The 20,828-nt window shown below is 44.0% G+C and overlaps 1 long non-coding RNA gene across 1 annotated transcript; it reads left to right on the forward strand.

The window, feature by feature from the left end:
- Positions 1–1,915: 1,915 nt before the first annotated feature.
- On the forward strand, positions 1,916–12,119 carry LOC310669781. The gene is made up of 3 exons (XR_014507383.1): positions 1,916–2,233; positions 9,295–9,407; positions 11,472–12,119. It is a non-coding gene; the product is annotated as an uncharacterized lncRNA (long non-coding RNA).
- Positions 12,120–20,828: the final 8,709 nt, after the last annotated feature.

Here is a 20,828-nt window from a genome sequence, read left to right on the forward strand (position 1 = left end):
AAAGGGAACTGTTATTGCTATTCTTCTACAGTTTCATATCTAAGCTACAGCATTGTGGAGAAGTGTGTCACATATTCATAACTGTTAGTTCCAGTCCAGTATTAATCCCTTTGCAGGGCAGGAACCAACTGTTTTGGCACACATGGCAAACAACATGAAATGCGCCCCAAAGCCGAACCCATATTTTATGATGTAAAATATTGACAGCAGTTGCAATAAAATGCTATTTAACCATAATGTTGCCAGGTTTGGGTCAGACTCTGCTAGTGAATATTCATGACTAGCTTTCAAAATTCTTACTTCTCCAAATCTTGTGGGGCAGTTCTCCAGCCAACAATGTTTATAAAGATTCATATATTAGGCTGGAAAAATGAGAAACTGAAATTAACAGGTGAATCCATTCCTGCTTTGAACATCAGTAAAATATTCTCCATTTCACTGGCCACACAATTCCTACCATGCATTTGTTAAATACAGAGTCCAAGCTTTAAAAAGATGTAGATGCATAAGAATGCCATTTCAAATAGTTCTATTCTGCATGGCAAACTGGGGTGGTAAACAGACCACAGGTCTCATGAAGAGAACCCTGCTTGTTAGTGTCTGTTAATTGGATCCTGAATTGAATCCCCATAAGCAGGGACACTGCTTAGAGGCATATGTTGGGAGCCTCTGTCATCATGAAGTCCTGCATTTCAGATGTTACTACTGCAGACCCTCCAAGTGTCCCTATTTTCCAGAGACATCCATGATTTAGAGACGCTGTCCCAATTTCTGATTTGATCACAGAATGTGCCACTTTTCCTTAGGATGTCCCTATTTTCGTTGGAGAAATGTTGGATGGTGTGAAGTTATCTGACCCCCCCCCCAAGCCGTCTGAGGGCAATCTTGTATAGAGAAGTTTTCTTTAAAAAATGTTTAATGTTTTATTATGTTTTTGCATATGTTGGAAGCTTCCCAGAGTGGATGGGGCAGCCCAGTAAAATGTGTGGGTTATAAATAATAAAATTATCATTGTGGAATAGGACATCCCTATTTTCATCAGAGAAATGTTGGAGGGTATGCTACTGCACCACTGATAGGTAAAGGGACCCCTGACCGTTAGGTCCAGTCGCGGTCGACTCTGGGGTTGTAGCGCTCATCTCGCTTTATTGGCCGAGGGAGCTGGCGTACAGTTTCCAGGTCATGTGGCCAGCATGACTAAACCGCTTCTGGAGAACCAGAGCAGCACACGGAAATGCCGGTTACCTTTTTGCTGGAGCAGTACCTATTTATCTACTTGCACTTGACGTGCTTTCGAACTGCTAGGTTGGCAGGAGCAGGGACTGAGCAACGGGAGCTCACCCCGTCAGGGGGATTCGAACCACTGACCTTCTGATCGGCAAGTGGTCTGTGGTTTAGCCCCACTGATACAAGCATGCCTGGGTGGACTCTTCCTTTCCATACTTCAGGTTTCTCTAGGCTTTTGTCTTCATAAAGGTGTAGGAAGTAGCATGTAGGACAATGCTGTTTTAGGAGTTAAGGGTAAACTTCACTATAATTATTTATTTCTGTGTTAGAAACACACTACTATGTGTTCAGTTTATTTTTTATTGTATTCTTTGTATTGTATGTTTGTAACTATCCTATCAACTTGCTTCGCCCATTTTTGCAAATCAGCATTGTTAACATGAATTTATTTTTATTTCTCCCCTTTGTTAACTGGAATTGAAAAAGGTCTAGAGACCTGTTAAAAGCTACCTAGCGTGTCCCTTTCACAAAGGTAAGGCAGCTGGTGGGAGGTGTGGGGGTGGCAGATCGAGCCAGCCTGATTGGGTTGGGGGGGGGTTGCATACATGTGACGTCATGCACATGTGATGCCCCCCAATTTGGGGGCAATTCTGCATGTCTGTAACCAGTAGCACAGGGAGGGGCAGGAACCATTTTCAGCCACTTCCCTTGAGGGCCATTTTCCCTTCTGAACAACCTTCTGATGCCCATATGCCAGTACTGGGAAGAGTAATTTGTGTTTATTTCAAAAAATAAAGGCATTTTTTCAAAATGGTACTACACACACTCACACCCCCCTCTTTGCATTCCATCCAGGAAAGCAAGAGGCATCATCAGAGTTCAAGAACACATTCTAGCCAAGTGAAAACATGCTGTTGATGGATGTGGTTGTGGAGAGCCTTGAGGAGCAGCTGGAGATGCCTGGAAGGATGTATTTGGCCTCACCTCTGCAGAGTTGACTTCAGTGGTACAGACTCCCATATTTTGCCCCACCTAACCTCATTTAATGCTTAACCTAAACCCATCTTCTGCTTTTATTTTGAAGATCCTCATCTGTCCAGTTCTAGTGGTCTGGTAGGTTGAGGGTAAATTTTGGTTTCGATGCTCAAAGGGTGAGAAGCATTTTCACCTACATAACAACCGGTGAGCAGATCAGCTATTAATATAGTTGTGAGACAGTTTTTGTCCTAGAATGTTCTCAGCTTGTTTCCAGTTTGTGTCAGGCAGGCAAGAATCATTTGCAAAAAAGCGGACAAGTTTTAATCTGAAATTAGGACCGTGAATTACGTTTGGGCACCGTAAATCCCACTGAGTAAATGAGTGGACATGATTAGGATTGCAGCAATATGAAGTGCCAGCTAGTTAAAAGTGTCAGAGATAGGGTGAAAAAGCTGGCCAGTGGGACCCAGGTTGAGGTGAGGAAGTGCTGCAGCTCAATGGCAAAGCATCTGCTCTGCATGCAGAAGGTCTTAGGCTTTGTCTGAAATGCTGGACAGCCTCTGTCAGTCAGTATGCACCACGATGAAAACCAATGATCTGGTGCAGAGCTAAGGCACGTTACTAAAGAGGTAAGGGAAGTCCAAAACAGTCTCTTTCTCTAATGCCCAAAGCATGGCAACAGACAAGGTTCCCAGTAAAGTATCCTGGTTGATGGATTTGCCTTCCAGCTGCTGGCATGAGTATAATTGTCTGGGATCCACGATTAATGAAGACTGCTGGTACATATTGATTTAAACCCTTTCAATCCCTCCACCCCTGAGCTGCTTCTGCCATCGGCTCTGATTTTTTCAACCCCAAATTCACGAAACAAAGGTGCCCAGGAAAGCACAAGTGAGAGTTATTATGCCAACACAGTGTCGACACTAATTCCAGAAGCTTTTCTATTTAGAGGCATTTGGAAATGGAGACTTAAAAAACAGCAAAATGCTGCACGTTTTTTTATTTAAAAAAATATATTCAGGCAAGGTAAACACACCTTCTACTTTTGATAGTATTCCATCTCTTTATAATTTGGTAGATACCTTTGGTGTTGCTTTAGAAATCCCTCAAAAGGGGGCAGATGCAATATTTACGCCCGGGGCAATCAATGTGCACTCTCCAGATGAGGCTGGAGAACAGTTCCCATCTTCTGTGACCATGGGTCATGCTGGCTGGAGCTGAGTTGGAGGGTAGCCATGTTGGCTTTCCCGGGTTTATACAGAACAGCTTCCTAAAGTGCATCCCAGTAAATTTCTGAAGTTCTTATGCCTACATCACTAGACTGTTTGAAGCCAGCATATGATTTTATCATACTTCCCTTCTCCTGCCCTTTGAGTAAGATAAACTCAGCAGTAAAGCAACCTGATTGCAACACCCAAACTCCTAACATAAATAAATGGATGTCATGGCCTGCCATTCTGGAACATAGAATGTGACAGTCAGAAGCAGCTGAAGAAGAGAGAGGCCTGGGGAAGACAATGTGTGGTGCCCTCAAAATACTGGGTGGCTGGTGGTCAGGGCTTATGGAAATTAAGGTAAAGGTACCCCTGCCCGTACGGGCCAGTCGTGTCCGACTCTAGGGTTGCGTGCTCATCTCGCTCTAGAGGCCGTGAGCCAGCGCCGTCCGAAGACACTTCCGGGTCACGTGGCCAGCGTGACGAAGCTGCAGCTTGGCAAGCCAGCACCAGCGCGGCACACAGAAACGCCGTTTACCTTCCCGCTATAAAGCGGTACCTATTTATCTACTTGCACTTAAGAGTGCTTTTGAACTGCTAGGTGGGCAGGAGCTGGGACCGAACGATGGGAGCTCATCCCGCTGCGGGGATTCGAACCGCCGACCATACGATCGGCAAGTCCTAGGCACTGAGGTTTCACCCACAGCACCACCCGCGTCCCAACATGGAAATTGTAGTCCAGCAATTGTCAGGAGGGCAACATGCTGGCTTTACCTGAGATGAGCTATACAGGTAATAACAAAAAATAGCAAGAGTCCTATAGCAGATGAAGATATATACTGGTACATTGCTGGATGCATGTCCAAATGGATGAGAAAGGAGTACCAAAATGGTACCCCAAAATTCTCCACCTTCACACCAGGGGTTTCCGGGGGGGGGGGGGGAGTAACATTTCGCAAAATACATTTGTGGTTGGGGTGACAGCATTCTCTGACAATTCAAAAATGAAAATTTATTGGGTAACTGTCTCCAGCGAAATTTTGACTCATTTAATACTGAATGAAACCATATCGTTAATTCTCGCTAATAAATGAAAGGGCAGAGGTCTGAAAGGAGTTAAGGGGTGAAGCCCAGCACTCCCTGGGTATACTCCCAACAGTATTGATACACAGTATTAACAGTACAGTGGCACCTCGGGTTACATACGCTTCAGGTTACATATGCTTCAGGTTACAGACTCCTCTAACCCAGAAATAGTACCTCGGGTTAAGAACTTTGCTTCAGGATGAGAACAGGCCCCATTAGCTAAAGTGGTGCTTCAGGTTAAGAACAGTTTCAGGTTAAGAACAGACCTCTGGAACGAATTAAGTACTTAACTCGAGGTACCACTGTACTGATAAAAGGGGTTGCGGCGCTCATCTTGCTCTATAGGCCGAGGGAGCTGGCGTTTGTCCGCAGACAGCTTCCGGGTCATGTGGCCAGCATTACAAAGCCGCTTTGGGAGAACCAGAGCAGCGCACGGAAACGCCATTTACCTTCCCGCCAAAGCGGTACCTATTTATCTACTTGTTCTTGACATGCTTTTGAACTGCTAGGTTGGCAGGAGCAGGGACCGAGCAATGGGAGCTCACCCCGTCGCGGGGATTCGAACCACCAACCTTTGATCCGCCAAGCTTCTTAAAACCGAGCCCTCAGCTGTGCATGAAATTTTTCACCTCATTCACAGGTGGGTTAATTGGGGTGTAGGAGGAATGGATTTTGCTGAATATTATTTGGGTAGGGTTGAAACTCTCAAATCGTTTGGATAGGGGAGCTTGGGGGGAAAAGTCATGATGGCTCCAAAATTTCTCAGACGTTTCAGCCTCACTTACATGGCATAGTGCCCATGGGGGATGTATGGTCTTAAGCACATCTTTACCTCCATTGTGCTAACAATGTTTTTGTGTGTATGGCTTCTGATGCTATATGACACTCCTATTTCAGGATGTGGGTATCCAGCCAGGGTTTTTCCATGCAGGGAAAAACTATTGTATGCACTAATCCTGATCTCGCAAAGGATTCCAGAAGTGGGATATTGTAAAGATTTGTGGGATCACATTCAAGTGTATCTAATGTACAAAGCTGGAAACAGAGAACAGTTTTCTGGTTCTACAGGTATAGGTTGGGCCTATATGGATTTCAGAGTTTGTGGGTTTATCAAACAAGTGTAAATTCTAGTTTATTACTGTGGTTGCCTGTCAGCCCCACATGCCTCACCCAGCCATCATCTAAATAAGTGTCTGGGATTTCATGGTTTGTCTACAAACATTTAAACTGCAAAGTTATGTATTTGCTCAAATGCACCAGGAAAGTCTCTAACTGCGTGCTTCAAATCTGCAAGAGAATTCCCTTTTTTATTGTTTTACATGGCTTATCATAATTATAGAAAAAATACTGAGTACTTCTGGCCAATGTCAGTGGAAAGTTTAGAATGTTAAATATAAGGATGGCCAGTATTCTAAGGATCAGTGCGTCAAGTTATAATAATCAGATGGACTGCAGCTCCTGTTTCCCACTGACTTACCATATAATATTGTACTGACCAAGTATGGGGACCATCTGTTCCTCCAGATTCTGCTGTACTGCAAATCAGCCCTAATAAGCGTGGCATATGGCCAGGAATGATGGGAACTGTAGTTCAATAGAAGGTTCCCCATGCCTGGTATATACCTTTCTCAACTTCTTCTGTCAGTCACTTCTATTACCTGCTATACAATTTCAATTTTTAAAATAACCCATTTGTGCAAAAGTAGTAAAGGTGCACACTTTTAACCTGATAATGTATTGTAGATGATGGTGATAATGTATTTGGTGATATAACTTATGCAAAAAAAGAGACAGAGAATATATCTCTATCTATATCCATATCTATACATGCAGAGGACATATGCCCCTGTTGGTAGGCATGATCCATTGCAGTCTATATATAAAAGCTGTTGGAAAACTAAAGATAACCCAGACTAAAATGTGACACATTTTGCTGGGCTGCATCAACAGTCACAATCTACGTCTCCTGGGAAGAGTGCCTTTTATTGGAAGAGAGAACGCACCTGCATGTATTTGCTGCATTGTGTGGACACTGAGGACTCAGCCATTTTTATATTTAGGTTGTTCTGCAATGTTCCCTTGGGTTTCCAACAAGAAATCAGGAGCATTTGTTTCTAATGGAGCAATCCCATACATCAAATTTGCTGGAGTGGGGGAGGGGGGAGGAGAGAGAGATGCCACTGCTTTGCCGGCAGAAAAGCCACCAGATCATGTGCCTGCTCAGCCCACAAGAGAAGGTGGAAGCAGAACATACAGCCAGAAAATACTATTACATGCACCCAGCCTTGGAGCAGTGAGAGTTTTCAGGGGTCCCTGGATCACTAGAATGTTTACTGTGATGCAAGGTTTATATACAGGTTTGTTTGTTTGTTTGGTTGTTTATTTATTTCGTGTACAGGCTGAACATGAGATGGGAGCACTCACTCTAAACAGATCCTGCTCCCCCATTCATTTTCAGCAGGCACCAAAGCCACAGTTTGGGATTCTACACTTTAAGCAAGCCTATGGGTCTATTTCCAATTCGGTTTATCTCTTTTCTTCCCTTTCACACACTTCTGTTGAAAGATTCAGGACAGTCAAAGTAAAATACTTCACATGGTGCCTAGTTAAACTGGAATTCGCTCCCACAAGTAGTGGTAGCCACCAACTCAGATGGCTTTAAAAAGAGGATTGGACAAATTCACGGAGGAAGAGGCTACAAACAGCTGCAATGGCTGTGTTTTACATTCAGCATGCTTATGAATGCCAGTTTCTGGAAATCACAGATGAGGGAAATGTTGCTGTGCTCAGGTCCTGCTTGTGGGGTTTCCATGTGCATCTGCTTGGCCACTGCGAGAAGAGGCTGCTGGATGAGATGGGTCACTATCCTGATCCAGCAGGCTCTTCCTGCATTTGGAAAGGTAATGGCTGTACTAACACCACAGGGTTGAGCAGGATTTGAAAGAAACACACCCCAATATCATTATAATACAAAATGGCAAAAGAAAAGCATGCCCGTTTTGTCCCAGCTGAGAACTAAAGTGCACACCATCTTCATGGATGACTCCAAGCTATAGACACTTACCTTGGTTTATATTTCTTGTCATCACTTGAGTGTGATGGAATATTTGGCTTTTAGAAGTGTGACAAACACAGAATGTTAGGAACTGGCTGTTTAAATAAAGACATGAACATTTGTTCGTTCATTCATTCAAGTTTATATTCCCCCCATTTTCCCAACAGGAACACAGGATGGGTTGAATGGAAGCACATAGTAGGATCGGCCTGTGTGTACTCCCCCCTTCCCCTCTGCTTGAGCATCTGAGATTTGGTTGTATACTTCAGCAACTGTGGCAAAATGGTAGACAGCTGCATTACTGGAGCAAGTGAAGCCAAGCCTGTTCATCTGCTCTCAGGAATAGAGTTATCAAGGTCTAGGAGCTCTTGGCAGGTTCTGCAATGACCACTATTGCTGGCAGCTCTGCCCTAGAGTTTTCCAAGCACTGTTCCTTGGCCTATTGAGAGTTTGAACCAGTTTGGGTAGGTGCCCATTGTTCAGCTGAATGCTGGCAGATGAGAAGAGGACACAGGTCTCTTTTCACCTGGGTTGCACAGCAGCAGGCAGAGAGGTAAGTTGCACAGTTAAGGGCAAAGGACCATCTGGTGGCAGCAGATAAGCATGGTCACTTGGCAGGATGGAAATGACACCTGCAATCCATTGGAAATGCCGCGGTGAGAAATGAAGCCACAGATGAGCATGGAAATGAGTGTCAATGACACAGGCACTGAGACTGTCAGTATTCTAAATTGAGCATTTAGGAATAAAGAGCTTGTAACTAAAATGAAACAAACCAATGTGTGTCTCTTTCTTTTGCAAAACAGGGAGAATTATATGCTCTGGGTTAGAATAGTTGATCAACCCTTGGAAGCAGCAGACACGCCTTTGAGATGCAAGGTCAGAAGCCTTAGCCCTATGGAGAATCACACCTCCGCTTTCCCATGACTCCCACTCTAAGCTTGCCATGGAATGGGAGCTCCAACCCAGATATTGTGATAGCAGCTTGCAAGTCTTCAGTTGATTATATGTTTCAGGATAAAAGTAGATGGAAACACCATCCACCCAAACATACCTTGTGAGATGGCTTATGCTCTGGGGATGGAGAAGGGGAGAAATGGTTCTGCTGTTTTGAAGCAAAAGGGGCCTATGGTTCATGCTAATTGGCTGTCTTGCACCCATGATGTCACCAGGATGCCACATCATTTCAGGCCCTAGAGCCATTTTATTAATCACAACAACCCTGTGAAGTAGGTTAGACTGAGAGATAGGATGCCCACTTATGCATCACCAGAAAAAGAGGGCACAGATTTGCATATGTATAACTTCCACTTTAATTACTATAGAAACAGAAATACAATGCAACTTACCAAAGTGGAGAAGATTGTGACTGGTTGGCTCTTTTGCCTGCTCAGTGTGCTGTCTGGATGCAGATAGTCAAAGACAACTTCAGGATCCCTGCTGTCCCTTCTTTAAACTGGACTTGAACAACCCTTCAAATAGCACTACACTTTGTCTTCCAACTGAGAGATAGAGTGACTAACCCAAAATCATCCAGGGAGCTTCATTGGGGATTTGAACCTGCTATTTCCTACTGATTTTCTAATCCGGGGTGGGAACACTTTTTCTGCCTGAGGGCCAAATTCCGTCATGAGTAACCTTCCAGGGGCTGCCTCCCAGTGCTGGGAAGGAGCAAAGACAAAAAAAAGTGAGTGGAACAATTGATGCAGCTCTTACTTTTCTACATTCCACCAGTGCAATAGCCAGAACTTTCTGCATGCGAATGTCTCTCTCCATCGTGTATCTAAACAAGCCAGGTGCAGTGTAGTGGGACAACAGGAAAAGGGACAACATTGGCTCACTTACAGGTAGGCCATATCCTGGGAATAGTAGTTTTCCATTACAAAGGTGCAATTCCCATTATTCTTTTGGGAAACTTATGTCCTTTAGATGTGCTTTGAATGTATGGTGTGGGTGTGATCCTATGTGGCATTTTAAAAGGCACCTTGCCATTTCTTTAAGCATGTCTGCTTGACCATCATTCTTGATGAAACAGGCTCTCTACACCACGCTCCTTCCGTGAGCCACTCTTGGCAAGCAAACCTGCATCACTTTCTTCCAAACTCTCATGGTGACAGCAGAGTGTCACCCACTTACTGTATGTGTTGCTCACTTCTAAGTTATTTAAACAAGGCAGAGCTGCATCTAGTGGCTTACTCACTGCGATGCCATGAGAACGTGAGCCAGGGAAGAGACATGTGCTGGCAGGAAAGTGCTGGTGGTGAGTAAGGCTTGGTTTAAATGTGTCTGCAGTTCTGATATTTTTAGAGCAAGTGAGTACCACTTAAACCATGATACACTCTATTTTTGAAACCCCTTTTTTTCTCCCTTTATGACAAATCCCAAAAGTAACATTTAGCAGCCAGTCCTTGAGCAATTGTGCACATGGCATTCCTCAAGAACCCTTCACGCATATTGAAGCGCATATGTGGCATTTAGGGCATTTAGTAATCTTTCCATACAACATCCAATTCCCCCCCTTTTTTGGTCTCCTTTCCACATCTGCTGCTCTTCTGTTGATGTGCTTGTGCTTTCCACAGACATCTTGTTGACCACTGTGAGAACAGAATGCTGCACTAGATGACATGATCCAGAAGGACTCTTCCTGTGTACTGTTTGTCCCAATTACATTCAAGTGGCAATGAGGAGGAATATGATGGGCAAAAGAGACTTGAAAAGTAGAGAGAATGGCATGTGGGAGGGGGATGGAGGAGAAAGAAAGGTAAAGACGCACTGCAGTTCATTCGATCTGCAGTCAAATGGTACCAGCTTCAGTCTCCAGTACCTCCAGGCAGGGGCGTAGCATGGATTGCCGGTGCCCAGGGCAGAGCAAGTGTCGCAATCCCCTAGTGGACTAGGCAGCACTCAGTCCCTTTGCCAGTCAGCATCTAATCAAAGGAGTCTCTCCTTGCAAACTAGCCCCAACCTGGGAGCAGAGAAAAAGTAGAGAAGCACGAAGCCAGGAGCACCACTGTGTCGCCTCGCCCTCCTGCCCTTGCAGGGTGGTGCTCCAGACAATACATGTGACTCCATTAGTGCTTTCCTGCTTTCCTCTTCCTCCGTCCCTCTCGGCCAGCCCAAGGGTAGGATGTGCATGGGCGTTCCTTCACCAGACACAAGGAGAAGGAGGTATCGCTGCTGTCCCAGCCCCAAGGCCCAACCCGGGCACAGCTTTCCTCCCCATGGCTCCAGACTCAATGAGGGAGCCTATCGTGGGAGCAGCTGGTTGCACCCCCTCACAAATTTGTGCCCGGGGCCATGGGCTCCCCATGCTATGCCACTGCCTCCAGGTAGGGTTGGGGGGAATCCCTCTCTGAAACCTTGGAAACCTGCTGCCAGTCAGTGTAGACAGTTCTGAGCTAGATAGATCAATGGTTGAGTATTAGGCAATTCCATATGTTCCTAGTGAACACTACAACTACTGTGCATTTGGTGGAAACAATAGCTCAAGGAAACTTTCCTGCCTCAAATCTGCTTGCAAAAATTGCATTGTATTCTCCCAGTCATGTTTGTGTTTTCAGTCTTGCATCTTAGGGATACAGTTGGATTTTGAGGTTGCCAGGGGAGGGGAGGTATGAAAATAATGGAGCTGTTATTCAACTCCGCTCCCTTAAGTTTTATCAGCAAGTGCCATGCTTTTCAAATGGCCCTTATTTTTGCCAACGTGAATTCTTATGAAATTTTGTTTTGGCTGTAAAGTGGTGTTTCTCAAACTCTCCCCACCCCACCCAACACAGCCCAGTGGAAATGACTATTATACAGCCTCTGTTACACCCACCCCCCAAAATGAAACAAGATGCCAGTGACAGCATGTCTTATGCTCAATGTTCTCTGATGCAGAGGTTTCACTAAAGTCATGTTCCTTTCTTCAGATGGATGTGGTTTCTCACAACTGCCTCACAGTGGGCTGAAGAGGCTGAACATCAGTAGATTAGCTGAAAAGCATAGGTCCTCTACACGTGGGTACACAAAGAAGCCAATGGAAAAGGTGGAGAGAGGAGAAAGATAAAAAGCCACATAAAACGTAAACTATGGATTACTATAATATGTCCGGGTGGGAGGAGGGAAACAAGCAACTTGGACCTCTGCTATATCAGCGATTCACCATACAGGGAATGTTGACACACTTCCAGTCCCGGTTTGACAAAACATGTTGTGCTTTCATCTTTGTTCTGGCTGCTTCTCCTGTTACTCTTAACACAATGCCAAGGCCTCTGTGAGCCTTTGTCAAAAGCAGCAAATAGGTGTGCAAAGCTCTAAGCAGGTTCTACATGAGAGGCAGAGACACGGCACAGTGTCATCATTTTGTTCCATAATGGCTGCTATACTGTGTCCCTAACATATGCCATAAATGCCGGGTGCAATGGTTATGTAGGCCTAACACAGACCAGATTAACAGCTTCTGAAATCCCTTCACTAGATGGTATTGGGCAAGGATTGGCCAAAGGTAGATCGGGATCTACTGCCAGATCCCTAAGTAAATTGCAATAGATTATGAGGGGTTTCCAACTCCCAACAGCTGGGCAACAGAAACAATTAAAAGTCACTCTCGCTTCTGAAATGCAGAAAATGGTATGGTTAATTTTTTTTAGGTGGGGAACACACCAGGGGTGGATTTTCATGTGAAAATCAGTGGTGGCTAGTGTCTATTGGGACTGACAAGGCAGAAGGCAAGGATCCCAACAGTAGCTAGAGCCAGAACCAATGACAGGTGGTACCAAGTAATCGTAGTTTTGTTCCCATCCTCCTCCTTGCAGAGGCAGTCCTGAGACTAAGCATAAGGAAGTTGACTGCTGGTGTCATACTCTGGACTGGTTGCTGTAAGCAAGGAGAAAGGCAGTTGGGGATTGGCTGAGGGCAGACTGAGGTTGGTGGGGGGAAACTGTCACTATGATCCCCCACCCGTGATTGTTTTTATTGTTTTTTATTATTACAGTAGTACCTCCGGTTACATAACCCTCTGGTTATGTAAACTTCAGGATGTGAAAGTGGCAAACCCAGAAGTATTTGACCAGGTTTTGCTGTGCACGCATGCGCAGAACCGGTCCCCAGGTTGTGGAGACCTCGGGATCCAACCTGACCTCCGGGTCAGATCCTGTCCGCAACCGGAGGTACCACTGTATGCTGTTTAAATTATGTTTTTAATGTTGTTCACTGCCTTGGGAACTTTGGATAAAGGGCAGTATATAAATTATTATTATTATTATTATTATTATTATTATTATTATTTCATGGTATTATGGTTGTGTGATATCACAATTTCATCCCTTCTTATTCCTTGTGGGGTAGATCGCTTGCCAGCACCCTGTGATCCACTGGCATCCCTCAACCCACTTTTTGGAATTTACAAGGTTTTGAGAAGCCAAGTCCTCCATATTTCACAGCACAACCATTCTCTGTATCTGCCCAGGTTTGCCAAAAAGAAGAAGAAACCATTAGCCTGAAACTGTGATTCATATTATCATCCCATCTTGAAATGCCAAGAAGCACTTGGCTGAAAGGTCCTCTAAGGGCAAAGCGACACTAATAAGACAAATTAGAAGCCAGGCAGGTGAAACTGATGGGAGCATTGTGTGTAAATGTGCTTTTTCAAGTTTTGAAATACTAGAGCTAATAACAGAGCATGAGACAATTGGTGGGGATGGAAATGAAATTAAGTTTAATTTGTCCTTAAACGTGGATGTACCTAATTTGCCCTTCCCAGAACAATATAAAGAACTTAAACAGCTGTCCTTCAGAATTTGTACTTCCCCGAATATTGCAATTTAGTTCTCCAGCTGAGTAATGTGCACAGAAAAAGGTATATTGGGGCAAAGCGTGCATAGAAATGCATATATTGGTAGAAATAATATACAGAAATGCATCATATTGTGCTCTGCAAAACTGTGTAAGTTCAACAGAATCACTTACCAAAAAACGTGCATTGTTGTGACTTTCAGCAGGGTTAGGCTCTATGATGCCTGAGTCCCATCTGATTCCCGGAATCCGGAATCCAGCAAGGGTTAAAATTCATTTGTTGAACAGGAGGCAACTTTATTGGTGAGTTAATGGCCTAAGTATGGTCTTTAGTATAACAAAGGAAGTGGGTTTGTGCAAGAGGGCACATGGGTGGGGCCCCCTCCCTCACCTGGTTGGTGGTAAGAAAGAAATTTGCAGCAGTGTGTGTGTGTGCGCATGCATGCACATGCACACTAGAAGCAGACAGAAGCCAAAAAGTGAGAGTCATGATTGATTTCTGTTTTGATTGCAAGGCTGTGACTTCTGGGATGTTCATGCTCTAAGTCCCTCCATCATAGGCTTACATTTATATATGTATAAATAAACCATGTATCATAAAGACACCACAGTCTCCGCTCTGCCTCGTTCCACGAAAGCCAAACCGTGCCTGGAACCCCTGGAATCTCACACTGCTCGGAGATTGGGGTGGCAGTATATTAGGAGATTTTCACATTAAAGTGCTGGTGAATTTTCATGAGAACTTTTTTTTAAAAAAATCCTGCAGTCTGATACAGAAATGTGGAGTACAGTTGTACCTTGGATCCTGAACACCTTGGAACTCAGACGTTTTGACTCCTGAACGCTGCAAGTGACTGTTCCCGTTTGCGAACATCCTTTTGGAACTCGAACATCCGACGGGGTTTCCACAGCTTCCAATTGGCTGCAGGAGCTTCTTGCAGAAGCCATACTTTGGTTTCTGAACATTTTGGAAGTCGAACGAACTTCCAGAATGGATTTCTGTCTGAAAGTAGACTCTTTTCCAGGTCCAACTGTCCTCTTCCTCCTCCCTCCACTGTCTATTTTCTTAAATTTCTTTAAGGGATGTAAATAGCTAGGTCTTAGGACATTATAACCACAAAGAGAATACACAACACCAATTTGCTAAAAGCTGTGCAGGGTCTTCCAGTAAACGTCTGGCTGCTGTTGCAAGATGAAAGGGTTAACCTCCAACATTTCCCTTCCCCATACACACACTTAATGGGAGTGCTGTCGCCTCTTGTTAATCTTGGGCTTCACTGACCCAATTCCCTCTTTCCCATAAAATACTTCACAGGCCACTACTTTTCAAATACAGCACATTCCATCTCAAGGCTTGCTTTATTCTTCACGTACGTTCTTCAAATGGCTGAACAATGCAGTAATCTTTTTGCTCAGAAAGTAGCAAGAGCCAAAAACTAATCTATCTGCTCAGGACTGCTCAAGAAGCAATGGGCTGAACTTGCAGAAATGGAGTTTGAGGGCAAATATTAGGGAAATAGTTCCTAATTGTCATGCAAAAGCTAAGCAATTGGGAGCTCCTTCTGCCCTGAAACAACTTCTGATTTGGCCTTCAGGACAACACCCAAACTCAAAGGCCAGGCGTGGGACACCTTTCACCCTCTGGATGTTCCTGAAACTATAGTTCCCATGATTCCAAGCTACTGGCTGATGAGAGCTGTAGTTCAGCAACATCCTGAGGTCAAAGGTTCCCCACACCTGCCAACAACAATTGATGCTGGCCCTTTGGCTCTTCCGATATTCAAAATATCCCTGTTACATTGGTTGCTGACCAAGGCTGTTTCTCAGTTCAAGAGATTCTGAAATCTCTTTCACTGGGATGTTTGGAAAGATAAACTGTGAGGCTCACATGTGCTGCCATACATTATGGATGGGATGAAATGATCAGTAGAGTACTGTGCAATACTGATTCAGTAGCTACCTTCCCATGCACCTTTGAGGTATGGTATATAGCCTGAATATTGGTTCACACATGCACGTGGATACCTTGATGTAGCATCAAGGGGTAGCCTACATGTGTGAATGAGCCTGTTCTGCTATGTTTAAGGAACTGCAAATTAGGAAATTTTGCACGAAACCAAATTAGGAAATTTTGCACGAAACCAAATTTCTCCCCCAACCTTCTTACAGGCCTGTGTTACAAAAAGCTAATGGGATATTTGGAATTGCATCTATACCACAACCTTAAGCTTGCTTAAGCTACTCCTCTTCTCTAGGAAATCATACCACCCTTCCCCAAACTACAATTCCACGGGTTCCTTGGAGGAAATAAAGTGAAAGCAGTATAAGCCAATGCTTAAAAGTAGGGCTGTGAGAACACCTGGTTCTCCATTCTGTTCATTCTTCACTACAAGCAACACAGTCTCCACTCTACTGCAGTCCGTTTTCTACCAAAAACCTACAATATACATCTCACTGTCTATTGTGGAAAAAATATGTAGCTTACTTAATTTACACAATTAATTGCATAATTATGTTGGCGTTTTGTTATTCCACCACGTCTATCTCAATGCAAAGGAAACACAATGCAACCAAGTGGTGTTTGTGTGTATAAAAAATGCAATCAATTGTGTATCATTTGCAGATGAAAAGCAACAACAGCAGTGAATGCCGGTCGTATTTGCTGGATTGATTTCCTTTCAAGACAGAGCATGAATAAATAGACATAGGCAACTTCTATTCCTGTTTCCATCTGAATTCTCTGACCTCCCCGCATCTAAATCTGTAGATGCTGAAAGGGGAGAGTATGGACGAATCTATCTGGGTCCAAGCACTTCCCACTGCAGTTGAGATGGCATGATATTTGGAGGGTGCCATAAGGAGTAGAAAGTTGTTCTGCTTCCTTTCCAGCACACCTTTCTTTAAGGAAGTAAGCAGCACGCTTGCTTTAATTTTTAACCTATTTATATCTTCTAACTATTATGGATATTATTATGCTAATGGGATGTGTATATCCCACTAGGGAGGTGCATCAAAGGATGCAGCAGAAGTTGATTTATACAGTAATTTGCATTATATTAGCATATTTCAAAATTCATCAGATCTCTACCACCTTTCTCGGGCTTAGAATAACTTTGGTTGGTTTGAGGATCAAAACTGTGCTGGTTAGCCATTCATAATTAATGTGGGCTTCCCCCTTTCTCCTTATCTTGAATCTGATTTTTCCAAGATAATGAAACAAAACCTAATATTTAAAAAACTAACAAGAATCTATCATCTGTCTGGTTTTATTTTATTTCATATGACCTTATACTATGATATCTCAAGTGGTGAACAGCAGCAAATCTGGTAACATGTTCATTTTAAACATATTTAAAGAAGGCAGAGAGGGAGAGACATATGGAATTAAAAGAAAAACATTATCCCCCCCCCCCGCCCCCCAACTGTAGTGTAATTTGAAACAGGAAGATAACAAACCCTGAAATTGTGGTTTGATTTACAAATGCTTTAGCAGTTTTAATTAGGGGCATAAATTAGAGGAAAGCTGGAGCTTCATCAGAAAGAACAAGAAAGCATTATGCATCACAGTAGCATTTTATGGTTCTCTATGAAGGTATAATGCTATGTCCATGCCTCTAAAATGCAATGAGAATGCAGTTAGCACTAACAATGGGGCTTGGAACAAAAAAAATGCAGCTTGCTCCACACACCCATATAAAGAACGAAAGAACGAAAGAACGAAAGAAAGAAAGAAAGAAAGAAAGAGAAAATAAACAAATTTCAAAAGCAGCAGTAGTACAGTATATTTTATTATGACCAACTGAAAGGTGACAAAGTGGTGAGGTTCCCACCACTCTGTCCATATTCACAAAGACCATCTGAAAGAGCAACAGACCAGTGAAATCAAGGACTTAAATTTGTGCCATTTGTGCAAAATACCTTGATTGGGCCCACTTCTTCAGTCACTGCCACCGATGCCCATTTGATGTCCTCTCACTTTGGTCCCAATCCACACCACAGCCCAGAGACAAAGATGAGTGGCTGCTCCTGCTTCTTTTCTCTCCCATTGCTGATTGGGGGCTCCTCCAGCCAACCTATTTATTGAGCATTCTCCCCAAATTGCTCACACAAAGATTACACAGAGGTCGGACTATGCCTGGTCTTTATTGAGCATTCACTTTGATTTAGCTCTGTTGTCTTCCGTCTTACCAAGTTTGGAGATCAAGGCAAGGAACAATCAGAGAAGCAAAACCCAATCTATTTGGCTAGGGGGCCAGCATTAAGAATGACCTGCTGGTTTTGTGAATGAGCCTTGTGGCAGAGTATACCACATCCTGCCACAGCTGACTTCTCCAAGCCATTCAAGCAAGGACTAACATAAAATAGTTGTGGATCCCTACAGCTAGGAGCAGTGGTGGCTGGTGTCCATATGGACTGGTAGGGTGGAAGAGCTAGGCTACCAGTAGGTGAAGCCAACGACTGGCTGTGCCAACTGATTCTAGCTTTGTCCCTATATTACTCCTTGCTACAAGAGTAACACTGAGGCTAGAGAGGAGGAAGCTGGCAGAAGTAGAAACACTCCTAGCACTGGTTGCAAGTAAGAAAAACAGGCAGGGGCTGGCTGAGGGCAGATTGAGGTTGCCTATTTGCCCCAATAGATCAGTCTCCATTGACTGAGAGGGAGATAGGGACATTTTAAAGAAATAAATCATGCGAAGCATTTGCAGCAGGGACAGCGCATCCTGTTTTGCCGTTTGAGGCAAAACGGAAAGTATTGTCCCACTCTACCCTTCCACCCACCTCTGCCACACTGTATGCATCAGTGCCTGATTTTTGCAGCTTTTCTAAGGCATGCCCACCTTCTATTGTGCATCATGCAAATAGCATGTTCCCCAGTGTCCCCTTTCCAGTGCACCACTGCTTCCAGCTCCCTTTGCTGCATCCCTTTCAGAGGGCCTGTTCCAAAGGCTGCACTGGGAACCTTGTGCTTGAAGCCTTCTGTAATGTGGTGGGACAGAACAATCCTTCTGGCACCAGTGCCATTTCTGCTTACAGTGTGGTAAAGTCAGGCTCATTCAGACACACTGGCAGAAGCACCAGATGGTGGCAGCAGTGGTCCTACTGGTGCAACCTAGACCTGACAGCTGCCCCATTCCTATCCAGGTAAGCAGCACTGAAGCAAATGTTAGAAGGGCTGGTGTGCACCTCCACCTCCCCCCCCCAGCTGCTGCCTGTGAACATGTGCCCTAGAAAGAAGGCAATGATGGCAGACAGTCTTAGATGTGTGTCTTCAGTACACAGAGTGCGTGCACCTGTGAAGCTGCCCTCAAACATTTACGTATCTATAAGGTCTGAAAGCACTTTGGATGCTTAATTGTGCATTGGAAGTTGCCAGGGGTTGTGTGGAGAGATAGCTGGAAGCAAAAGCTCCTGTAACCTTTTAGAAAATTCCAGGCTATTCACAGTGGAACTAGCAAGGCTATTATAGTATCAGTAGTTTCTGAAGCCAGCTGTTCAGTCGTCTTAGCGGGAACAAGCAATGGAAAGATCACTTAACAGCACATCAGTGTATCACACCTTTGACACACTGCACCTTGTCACAGTGGTAAGTGTGTGATGGTGGGAAGGCTCTCTCTCTCTCTCTCTCTCTCTCTCTCTCTCTCTCTCTGTGTGTGTGTGTGTGTGTGTGTTTAGGTAGCCAAAAGTGACTTCTGTTGCAGCATCAAACTGAGGAATATGCCAGAAGGATGCCTGAGGAGTCTCGAGAGATTTAGCTTTTTAAATTATTATTCTAAGATCTGAAGCTGTTAAGAAGAGCCTTTTCAGAACAGGAGCAGATCAGGAGCAGAAAGGATCAGGAAGGGAATCTGGGAAAAGGTTATAGCCTTCCAGAGGAATGGGCTGCAGCATGTTGTAGGAGGGGATGGGGGACCTCTGCTCCTCTTTTTGGTTTTTTTAGGTCAATTGTCCTGGTGCTTGTAGTTCCTACAGAGCATGTCTGATTTATGCATCTGCTGTAGTTAGATAGAAGGTCCCTGGGGAAGTAGAGGCTGAAAATAAAATGTAGGTCTGTTGTTTGGTCTGAAGGAGACTTGTGGGAGAGGAGCAACAAAGCTTTCCATAGGAAACCAGGAATCAGGACAAATGTGAAAGCTACTGCTTGATTTTTGGGTCATTGCAAAATGTCTGGGAAACAAGATTCACATGTACCTTGGACTACATAAGGTGAAGCATGCACAAGGTGGTAGTGAACATCACATACCTGCACCCTGCCACATTTGAGCATAGGAACATAGCAGTATTCTTCTGAGCCCTTCTGGATCAGCCCAATGGCCCATCTAGTCCAGCATCCTGTTTTCATAGTGGTCATGCCCTAACAGGATGCCCATAAGCAAGACCTGAGTGCAACAGCACTCTTGTTTCCTGTGATTTCCAGCAACTGGTATTCAAATACCAGTTTATTAGGGTTAATAGCCATTGATAGCCTTATCTTCCATGAATCTGTCTAATCCTCTTTTAAAGCCATACAAACTGGCAATTATTTATTTATTTATTTATTTATGCATGCTCCGCCCATCTGGCTGGGTTTCCCCAGCCACTCTGGGCAGCTTCCAACAAAATATTAAAATACAATAGTCCGTAATTTCCCTAAATGGTATCCATCATTGCCCCTCTCCTGTGGGGGCAAATGCCATACTTTAATTGTGCATTGTGTTCAATACTACTTTCTTTTTTCTATCCTAAACCATGCAACATTCAGTTTTATTTGATGTCCATGAGTTCTAGTGTTATGAGTGTAGGAGATTTTAGCAGTCAAACCTAGCAACGCATGTTTTCTAGTTAGTATATGAAGGTGTTAAGAACCACAGAGTTCTAATTGCTAGAGAAGGCATAGGTCATATAATCACAGATTCGTATAGTAGGAAAGGAACCCAAAGGGCCGTCTAGTCATGCCCCCTATTCTCCTGAAAGGGAGGGGTAAAGCCTGTTTCCTGATCCTCTCTCTCTCTCTCTCTCTCTCTCTCTCTCTCTCTCTCTCTCTTCATTGCAAGCCATGAAGGTGGATGTGTTTCAATGTAGCTGCCAACCTCAGACACATGTCTGAGGCAGCTTTGCTGTGTTTCTACATAAGATTTCTACATTATTTTATTGCTGCTGCAAAAGGAAAATGCTTGTCTGAGGCCTAGACATTGTAAGTAAAACATTTTAAACTTACTTTGTAGTCTGTGCTCTGTTTATTGAAAACAGTTTGTGGTCTATTTATTGAAAAGGGGGTAAAAAAGGACCCACTGCTTCATGCAGCTGAATTGAGTAAATAAGGTTTGAAAGCCTATATTCTCACACTTCATGAAACTGCTTAACAATGGAAATTAAATTCTGCTAGGGACCTTCTCCTGCCAGAGGTATTGCAAAGCCCCACATTTTAAAAACAGGTACCAGCAATTTTTCTTTGTGTTCAGCCACACACATGGATCTCTAGAGGATTAAATATTGTAATAGAACTAGAGTACCAG

Source organism: Podarcis tiliguerta (genome assembly GCF_965153285.1).
Source record: "Podarcis tiliguerta genome assembly, chromosome: Z".
Classification (NCBI taxonomy): Eukaryota; Metazoa; Chordata; class Lepidosauria; order Squamata; family Lacertidae; genus Podarcis; species Podarcis tiliguerta.